Here is a 9,705-nt window from a genome sequence, read left to right as displayed (position 1 = left end):
AGTTACTCCCATGTCAGTACTGTGATTTAAAACAGAGAATGGCATTAAAACAAAGGAACCTGTTTGTGTCTAATAATAATTTCTAACTCTTCTAGCACTTTTCGGCAGCAGATCTCTAAATTCTTTACAAAGATCAGCATTATTATCTCCATTTTACAGATGCATAAACAGGGAGAAGGAGATGAAGTGACTTGGCCAAGGTCACCCAGAAGGCCAGTGGCAGACCCAGGAATAGAATCCAAGTTTCCTGTGTTACAGGCTAGTGCTGTCTCCACACTTCCTCCCCTAGATTACATACGTAATTCGTCACTTTCCATAATTGAACCTAGCTAAAACAATCTCAGCATGGGAGCTGGGGGGAATAAAAGTGAATAGCTATCTACTTCTTGAAAGCAATCCCCTCAAGTGAGCCTTTCAGCATCACATCCTTGCTTCATCATAAAGCCACCCTGAACCAGAGCAGCTCCCCTCTTTCGACACCTGCTTTCTCCAGTACCATCTGCACAAAAGGGGTTTGGGGGTCTGGCTACATTCTCTATGTGGTGGACCACTGAGGACAGAAAGATCTTTTAATGATGATAATATCCAGTTGACTTTCAACAGCTTAATGACCTAAGTCAGATACCACCTTTCACAGATCAAGCTGGTTGTATCTGGTTTCTATCAGGCCTCTTTTTAAAAAACACTCTAAGCAGTTTTTTTCCTTTTACTGTGAATTCTGGACAGAGATCAAGACCACATGTCACAGGACTCCTAACTAACCACCCAGCTCATCACTAGCAGGCACCTGGTCCCCACCTGACCAATTACTTTATGGCCAGAAACTTCAAGACAATCTGCCTCCCCCCACATCTGATAATTGAGCTAATGGGAATGAAAGATCAGGGTGGATCAAGAGGGCTGAAGTAGACAGAAGGTAGGTTTGGAACAAGGAGAAGATACTGACTTTAAACAATTGCATTAAAATAAATTTGATATCCACGACATGAGGCATTTGATAGAGGTACTCATCATATATATTTTTAATCAAAATACATTCAGATTCTAAACTGTTCTAGGCACAGACCTGTTATGTCTGTGTAGTGTCTAGCACATTGTGGGCACTGTATAAATAAAAAACAAAACTCCATTTGCAAAGGTAAATCAGTTTCACTCAGTTCAATGGTGGTAAAGTGGAAGAATGTTATAGAAATCATAGAAAACAGCTGGGTGGATTAACTTTAAATCACAATTTAAATAAGCAAGCAGGAAATCTCAATTAAAGTCCTTTTAATCTTGATTTGCATTTGTACTTTTTAGCTATTTTCCTAAAGAGAGGTTTGTTCTTATTGATTGGTATAACTTCTAAAACATGTTGATTTGCAATCAAATATCACCTTTACACAAAATTTGATACTTCTCTTTGCCAACAAGAAGGAAACACTTTTATCTATATGCATTTATTTAAGCTTAACATACTTATTCAGATTCTTAATTTTTTCCATTTTTACGTGGGAATATGGTGAATGACTCATTCCTTATTTACTGAATGGTGATTTTTTTTATTAGGGATTTGTCATGCTGCATTTGGTTGGAAATTACCGTTTTAATGCATTTTTAATTTAATACCAGTTTACATTTTTTTTTATATTAGTTAAATAAAACTACCTCAAAGGTGCTGGAAACAAACTCCCACTTTTTCCTCTCAAAACATTTTTTTTAATTTAAAACTGATTTATTAAACAATGGAAATATTAACTGCCATTGGTGAATTGACAAATTGTTTCTGGTCATTATGGACCAGATTTTCAAGGGTGTCTAATGAGATTTTCAGAAATAAACATGGGGGATAGGTACTTCTGAAAATCGGATGAGGCACCCATTTGGATCTTTAGTCACCAAAATACCCTTGAAAATTAGGTCCATTATCTCCAGGTTTTCATCAGTTTTTAATGTTCTCCTACCCGTTTTTTTAGTGATTAGAAGAGGAAAACAAGCTTTCCTACTTTTTCAGCTCTCCGGTCCGTTTCTCAACTTCGCATGAACTAGTTCAAATGAGGAAAATATTCTCTGTGCATCTGCTAGCTAAACTAAAATGAAAAGTAAGAAAGGCATTAAAGGCAAAAACTTCTCTGCAAAACAAACTGAAATAACTTACATTTGGAAAAAATGTAATTACCGCCATTTGCTCCATTGTAAAGACTGAAAATAATATCAAGACTTAAATGCAGTATAAGACATTGTAATGTAACTACTGTATTAAGCTTGAATTGACCTCAAAAGTTAGATGTTACCCACTGGTTTTGTACATATTTAAAAATTAAAAAAAAAGCAGCACACTTTAACTCATTAAATCAGGGGTCCCCAAACTGTGGGGCACGCCACCCTATGCGGTTGTGCAGGAATGTTTGGGGGGACGTAGCATAGCAGGGCCTGGGACGGCCCCCATGGGCAAGAGGGAGGGAGCATCACGCAGCCTTGTTCTGTTCCAAGCTGTGCTCTAGCCCCAGCCACAGCCCCAGCTCCCGGCCCTATGCCCAGCCGCAGCCCCACTCCTGGCCCTGGCTCATGGCAGGATGAGGTGCGGACAGGGCTAAGTGGGGGTTTGACCCTGAAATGTTTGGGGACCACTGCATTAAACTCTGAGATGGGCTCATTGATGTAACCTTTTAAAATTTATTTAAATGAATGATCAATTTTAGTGAGTTTAGGCCTTCACATAGCTGGTCATAAATTCAAATTTAAACAGGATTATTCTTTTCAAAACTATGTATCTACTTTAAATAAAAAAAATTGGATTTTTACACTGGATTTTTTTTTTAATCTATCTTGGGAAAAAGAATAGGTATCAGCTCTAACCGGAGTTGCATCTTACAGAAAAACATGCTACAGAGCAGGACTTTCAACCTTTCCAGACGACTGTACCCCTTTCAGGAGTCTGATCTGTCTTGCGTACCCCAAGTTTCACTTTACTTAAAAACTACTTGCTTACAACATCAGACATAAAAATACAAAAGTGTCACAGGTCACTATCACTAAAAAATTGCTTCTGTTCTCATATTTGCCATATAACTATAAAATAAATCAATGGGAATATAAATATTGTACTGACATTTCAGTGTATAGTAGATAGAGCAGTATAAACAAGTCATTGTATGAAATTTTAGTTTGTACGGACTTTGCTAGTGCTTTTTATGTAGCCTGTTGTAAAATGAGGCAAATATCTAGATGAGTTGATGTACCCCATGAAAGACCTCTGAGTACCCCCAGAGGTACACATACCCCTGGTTGAGAACCACTGCTGTAGAGAATCATTTCTAGGTTATAGCAAGAAGATAGGCTATATAGGGTAGTAAAGCAGACCAGCAAATATGAATGATAGATACAGATCATCCACTTACAAAAAAAATTGTAGGAAAGTAACTTTCTCTCCCCCGTACTTGGCTAAGATTAAAGAGAAGAAATGTATTGTGTGTTTGTCAATATAAAAGTATGGATGAGTTTGTTGGGGCAAGGAGTGTCTCCTCACTTGTACAGTGCCTAACACAATGGGGGTAACATCCCTTGAGTGTGGCCTCTATGTGAGACTGTACTAAAATTTTCAAATATCATCACTGTATTCAGGAACATTCATATTTATTCCAGAAATTCACATCTTGTATAGGAAAATAACATAACCCAAATAAAAAATCCCAGTCATGCCACTGGAGCACAGGTAGACTGAAGTGTCACTGAAAAATAGATCATCTACCCATCCTTTTAGTCTTGTTGTACATTGCCTATGCACCACAGTGTCCCTAAAGCATACTAAGAGATGCTCAGAGTATGTTCACAATAAACCTGTTTCTAAAAGTTACATTAGAGCATCGTATATATTCAGTGTTTTTCTTTGCAATCCCATTCTGTTTCACATGCTCAGATATTCCCAAATGAAGTGCACAAGACATAAAACATTCCACATGCCCTCATCTGCAAAGAGGAAGGGGAAGCAATTAAAAGTTTGCATGCTGTGAAATCTCTAGGCACCAACAGTTTCTGCATAGAATTTTATAACATTTTAAAGAACAATTGGTTTTTCCCTGTCTGGGGTGATGAATGCAAGGCTACTTGTCTTTTTGAAGGAGGGCTACATCTTAGTCATTCTCAAACATGCTAAAAGCCTGCTGCTTTTCGTATGGGCTTCTGTCTCCTGAACTGAGATCAAGGTCCTGGCAACAAATTGCATCTCACAGGCTGGTGAAAGTTCTGTCCACCTTTACAGGCGTGCCTCAGTGAGACATTGTAAAGGAGAGACAGGCTTCTGATAATATAATGTCAAGCTGTGTCTGAGGCTGTGGGTTGGCTCCTGGGCTCAGTTTAACAGGAGTAAGAATATTAATTACATGCTTTGACCTGATTCAAATAGGGCAACATGTGAATGCCCTCCCCTCAACCTTTACATTGTTGGGTAGGGGAGACTGTACTCATCCTCCTGAAAGGTGCGTGTCAGAGGAAATGGGATCAAACCTCTTAAGAAGTGTCCGTTCCAGACAGGAAGAAACAAAAGCTGCTCCACGTGAGCTTTGCTTTTTGTCTTTACGCGGCCAACTCCATCATGCAAATTCTGAAATAAAGTAGCCACTAAAGGGAAGGGAGAGATAAATGTGCTGTTTGCTGCTGATTACAATGCAATTATTCTCCTATCATTGTACACAAGCACTGTTGTGTGGAATTATTTCAGGGCACAAGGTAAAACATATTGTAAATTTGAAACCTGAATTCTGTTCTCAGAAATGTTTAATTTAAAGCTCTGTTTTTATTTTAGATGGGCGTGAAAAGAAAGTGCATTTAATGGTACTTTTATACCCATGAGACTCAGCTGTATACATTTGTCAACAAAAACTAGTTTTCACTCGATTAGTAGAACAACAATTTACTACACTAGTAAATATGGAATGAAGCTTGACTTTAATGTGGCCTTTTTAATCTATTTATTGCAGCATGTATGGTTTATAGTTTCAGATGTTAGTGAAGTCAGTAATGTCCAGACACAATGAGGTGTAATAAGGATGGAGTTAAGGCATTAACTTGCTTCCGTGAGGTTTAAATTAGATCCTTCATTGTTACTTTGATATGTAGATTTGTTTTAAATAACCTTTGCAACTGGCTGTTTGGCAGGGATGTGCTGCCAAGCATTTTAACAATGGGTCCCTCAAATTTTCTACCTGGGTTAGCGATATAGGGCATGTTTCCTGGGTAAAACACTCTTTCCAACACTTCCCAAAAACTTCATTCACTCTGTGACAGGTTGGACCCCCCTTCTGGGATGTCACCTGATGTACTGGGTTTCACTGAGCCACCCCTGCTCAATCAGCCTGGGTTCCCTCTGCCTGCTTTGCTGAATTAGGTTCTCTGGCCTCTTGCAGTGCACACACAGGGCCACAGCCCACTGCAGACAGACTGAAGTCAGCTTTGTGTGAGAGGACTCCCCCAGCACTCCTCTTTTTGGGAGATAAACCCAAAATAATACTGTCTTGCACTGTACAGAAAAATCTGTGTAGCGCAAGCTCATAAAAATCCACCCTCTTCCTCAATGTGAAGAGAGATGGGCACGCTTCTTGCCCCCTCCCAGTTAGAAATTGCATAAACTGGAATGCATTCTTCTTATAAACAAGAAATAAGTTTATTAACTACCAAAGGTGGATTTTAAGTGAATATAAGAGATAACAGACAGAACAAAGCAGATTACTAAGCAAATGAAACCAAACATGCAAACTAAGCTAGTTTCATTAAAGAAATTGGTTATAAATAGTATTTTTCACCCTAGCTGTTGTTGCAGGCAGGTTACAGAATTTTTTTTCCCCCAGGTGACATCTGCTTTATTGGGTGAGGTGTGCCATTTAGGAGCTAGCATAGGGGCCCTTCTTCTTGCCAAAGCCCAGCACAATATTGACAAAGTGCCTGTTCTACTGCATGCGTCTCTTGGCATGGCCAGTTTTCTTCTTCTTCTTCTTCTTCTCTTGCTTGGCAACCTTGGGAGTCTGGTCTCCCACCTTCCCAGCACAAGCCAGCGAGCCATGGACCTTACCACCCAGCATGCGAGCAGCCACCTCCAAGGTGGTAAGCTCGCTGATGCCACATTGCCTAATGAGAGATCCATCCTCCAAGGGAGTTCCACCCAAGAGAACCATCTGATCCTCAGGTGCAATGCCCTCCAGGGACTCAATGCGAGCCTTAATGTGAGTGACTGTTTCCTGTCCAGACACCTCAAGGGTGTGCAGGTCCTGAGCACAGATGAACAGCTGCATGGTTCCAGCTACACAGGAAACACCGCCACCATACAGGATGGAGCCGGAAAGAGAAAGAAAGTCTTGAAAGTCAGTTGCACTGGTCTCCCTCTTGAGACCTCAGGTATTATTACAGTAATCACAAGCTAGACGCCTTTCCAGCTTGGGCTCAACCCTTCTCCCCACAGTTCTCTTGCTTCCAGGTCTTTTTTCAGTGTCTCTTAGGGTGGGGAGGCAGAGGAGAACCATGATGATGTCACTCCCCTCTTATATAGCTCTTGTGTAAGGCGGGAACCCTTTGTCTTCTAGCGGAAAACCATTGGTATTCCAAAAGGGTAAGAGGGGTATCCAGTACTAGGTGACTTGGACCCAAGTCTCATAGGCTGTCTCCAGAGTCCAAAGGAAGACCAAGCTTTTTCACAGTCCATTGTCTCTACTAATGACCCATTAGGCCTGTCTGGCTTTTGCACTGTTGTACCTGAAGCGCTGGTTGGGGGTGATACCCAAAGTAACACATTTGAAATACAGATACATAGTTAATAGTCCTACCTTCAGATACAGAAATGATACAGGCATACAAATTGGATAATCACATTCAGTAAATCATAACCTTTCCAATGATATCTCATATGAGCCATCTTGCATAACTTATATCTGTTATGTCATATTCATATCATAAGCATATTTCTATAAATAATATGAAGTGAAACATCACACACTCCATACTCCTCCAGACTTAACAAGGGCTGTAGGCATCCCAGGAATTGGGTTAAAGTCTGAATGAAAGGTATAAGAAAAGCCAATAAACCAGTAACTACCCACTCAATAATGTTGTTCCCCTCTTTCCCCCAGAAGGTAGGTTGAGCTAACTAAGAAGTTCTTAGTCAATGGACTGCCACATATGTAGGCATAAAAGGCATCTTTCCTTTTCTGGGTAAGACTATTTCCTGCCTTTACCAGCCAGGAGAGACTCTAAGTACTGTACAGGATCAGTTATTAACATTCAATCGATGCTTCAGCCACATTCCCAAACACTGTCTTCCCCAGAGTTCATCAGGGAGGTGTCATCTTGCAGATGCTGGTAGAGAGCAGATGACTAAATAAACCAAGACAACAAATACAACACAATAGTGGCCTAATGTTGGTAACCCTGAAAATCTCTCTGTTTATGTTCTGTGGAAATGTAAATAGAAGGAAACAGATTATCAATACACTGTCAAAGCTATTCTAGAGCGGTGGTTCTCAAAGCCGGTCCTCCGCTTGTTCAGGAAAAGCCCCTGGCGCGCCGGGCTGGTTTGTTTACCTGCCATGTCCGCAGATTCGGCTGATGACAGCCCCACTGGCCTGGAGCGGTGAACCGTGGCCAGTGGGAGCCGCGATCAACCGAACCTGTAGACGCAGCAAGTAAACAAACCGGCCAGGGGCTTTCCCTGAACAAGCGGTGGACCGGCTTTGAGAACCACTGTTCTAGAGCACAAAGTTGAAAGTAATCATTTTCCTTGTAGAGAAGAAAGCTAAAGCAGAGTTTAACTTCATAAATTGTATCTTAAAAGTGGCTTAAAGCATTTTTTTATAAACTGCATAAATCAAGTCAAAGTGGTAAGAAAAGTGTTGGATTGCAATTTAAATGTCATTTGCTTCTAACTTTATATGAAGTATGGTGGTGGTAAAACATTATGGTTGTTATTTCAAAAGTTTACAACTGAACATTGACTTAATACAGATTTGAAACTTTACTACGCAGAAGAAAAATACTGCTTTTAACCATCTTAATTAAATGAAATACGCACAGAAATAGTTTCTTTACCTTGTCAGGTTTTTTTTAAACTTTTCCTTTATATTTTTAGTAGTTTACATTTATTGGTACTGTATTAGGGTTGTTTTGGGGTTTTTTTTTCTGTCTCTGCTGCTGCCTGGTTGCATACTTCCAGTTCCAAATGAGGTATGTGGTTGACCAGTCAGTTTGTAACTGCTATTCTACTGTATTTTGTATGTACTGATTTAAATAATATTGTCACCTTTTAATAATAATGTGATAATCCAAGTGATTATTTAAAATAAAGGACAACGACCTTCTAACTGTGCCCCAAACTCATTAATACTATGAGTACCTTCTGGATATACAGCACATATTGTGTGTATATATACTAAATAAACTTTGCTTACACCAGTGGTTCTCAAACTTTTGTATTGGTGTCCCCTTTCACATAGCAAGCCTGAGTGCAGCCCCCCCTTATAAATTAAAAACATTTTGATATATTTAACAGCATTATAAATGCTAGAGGCAAAGCTGGATTTGGGGTTGAGGCTGACAGCTTGCAAACCCCCCCCCCCCATATAATCGCCTCATGACCCCTTGAGGGGTCCCGACCCCCAGTTTGAGAACTTCTGGCTTACACAGTCCACATGTATCCTTTTGCTCCCTTGGAAAAAAACAAGTCATTAAAATATTTTGAGATAAATTAACTATCAAGTTAAATGAGATAGTTAGATTCATTACATGTGAATATAGCAGTTGTTGAGTATTGTGGTTATAATGGAAACCTCAAATGATCAACAGCTGCTTTAACACCACTATAAAGACACCTGATGACACTTGCATGTTCTAGCTAAGCTCTTCCTTCTCAAACGTGTATCTTTTCATGTCACCATCCTTACTTTGGCAGTTTTGTTGGGAATTTAAAGTGTAGGAAGACTACTGGTTTGGAATGTTATTCCCTTGAAGAAGGCAATTGTATTGTTGGCAAGAGAAGGAGAAATGGATAGCTAATCAGGGGGCAAAGATGGTTGTAACTGCTATCTCTGGGGTCTATTGTCACTAGCCCTATATAATTGTACAGGGGAGTAAGCCCCTCTCTGACCCCCTACTTTGTGGCTGTGTTAGGGCTACCTATCCCTTGAGTCTTCAACCTGCATATAGCACAGAGGCTTCCCCTTGCCTGCTTGCCCTAAGGAACAAGGAACACAGAGGGTAGTGGCTGAAGCTGACTGGGCATGCAGGAGGATCTACACTGCACCTCTTCAAGAGTTGCAGTAAACCACTTCCCTTAATCTCACTCCCTGAGGAGCAAGGGGGAATTGTGCCACTGAATAAGAATTCCTACTCAGAGGGCAGTGCCGCTAACATCCCACCCTAACACAGAGCTGTGTCTGAGGAGTGGGCTTTTCAAAAGTGCCTAAAGTGGTTATAGAGGACAAGTCTGACTGCAAATGGACCTTGTGCTCCTGTTGTCTACTTGCATGATTTTAGCACAAGTCTTGTAGTTTTTGGTGTATTTCTGATAGCCCCAACTCCTGGAATCAAAAGAATCACAGCTTTCATTCTTTTTTATTATTATTCTTTAAGGTAAGTTTCTAGACATCATGGTTGCAGAGAAAAGATTGCAGACATGAAGCAAATGAACCCTAAATGCTCAGAAAATAGAAGGCAAATAAAAAGAACCCCAAATGCATTATTTAA

The 9,705-nt window shown here is 40.2% G+C and overlaps 1 pseudogene; it reads right to left on the bottom strand.

The window, feature by feature from the left end:
- Positions 1 to 5,924: 5,924 nt before the first annotated feature.
- On the bottom strand, positions 5,925 to 6,272 carry LOC125631313 (ubiquitin-like protein FUBI pseudogene; annotated as a pseudogene).
- Between the last annotated feature and the right edge of the window lie 3,433 nt (positions 6,273 to 9,705).

The sequence above is a fragment of the Caretta caretta genome, chromosome 2, assembly GCF_965140235.1.
Source record: "Caretta caretta isolate rCarCar2 chromosome 2, rCarCar1.hap1, whole genome shotgun sequence".
Lineage (NCBI taxonomy): Eukaryota > Metazoa > Chordata > Testudines > Cheloniidae > Caretta > Caretta caretta.
The sequence above is the reverse complement of the archived record's forward strand: the minus strand, read 5'-3'. Positions and strand labels throughout refer to the sequence as shown.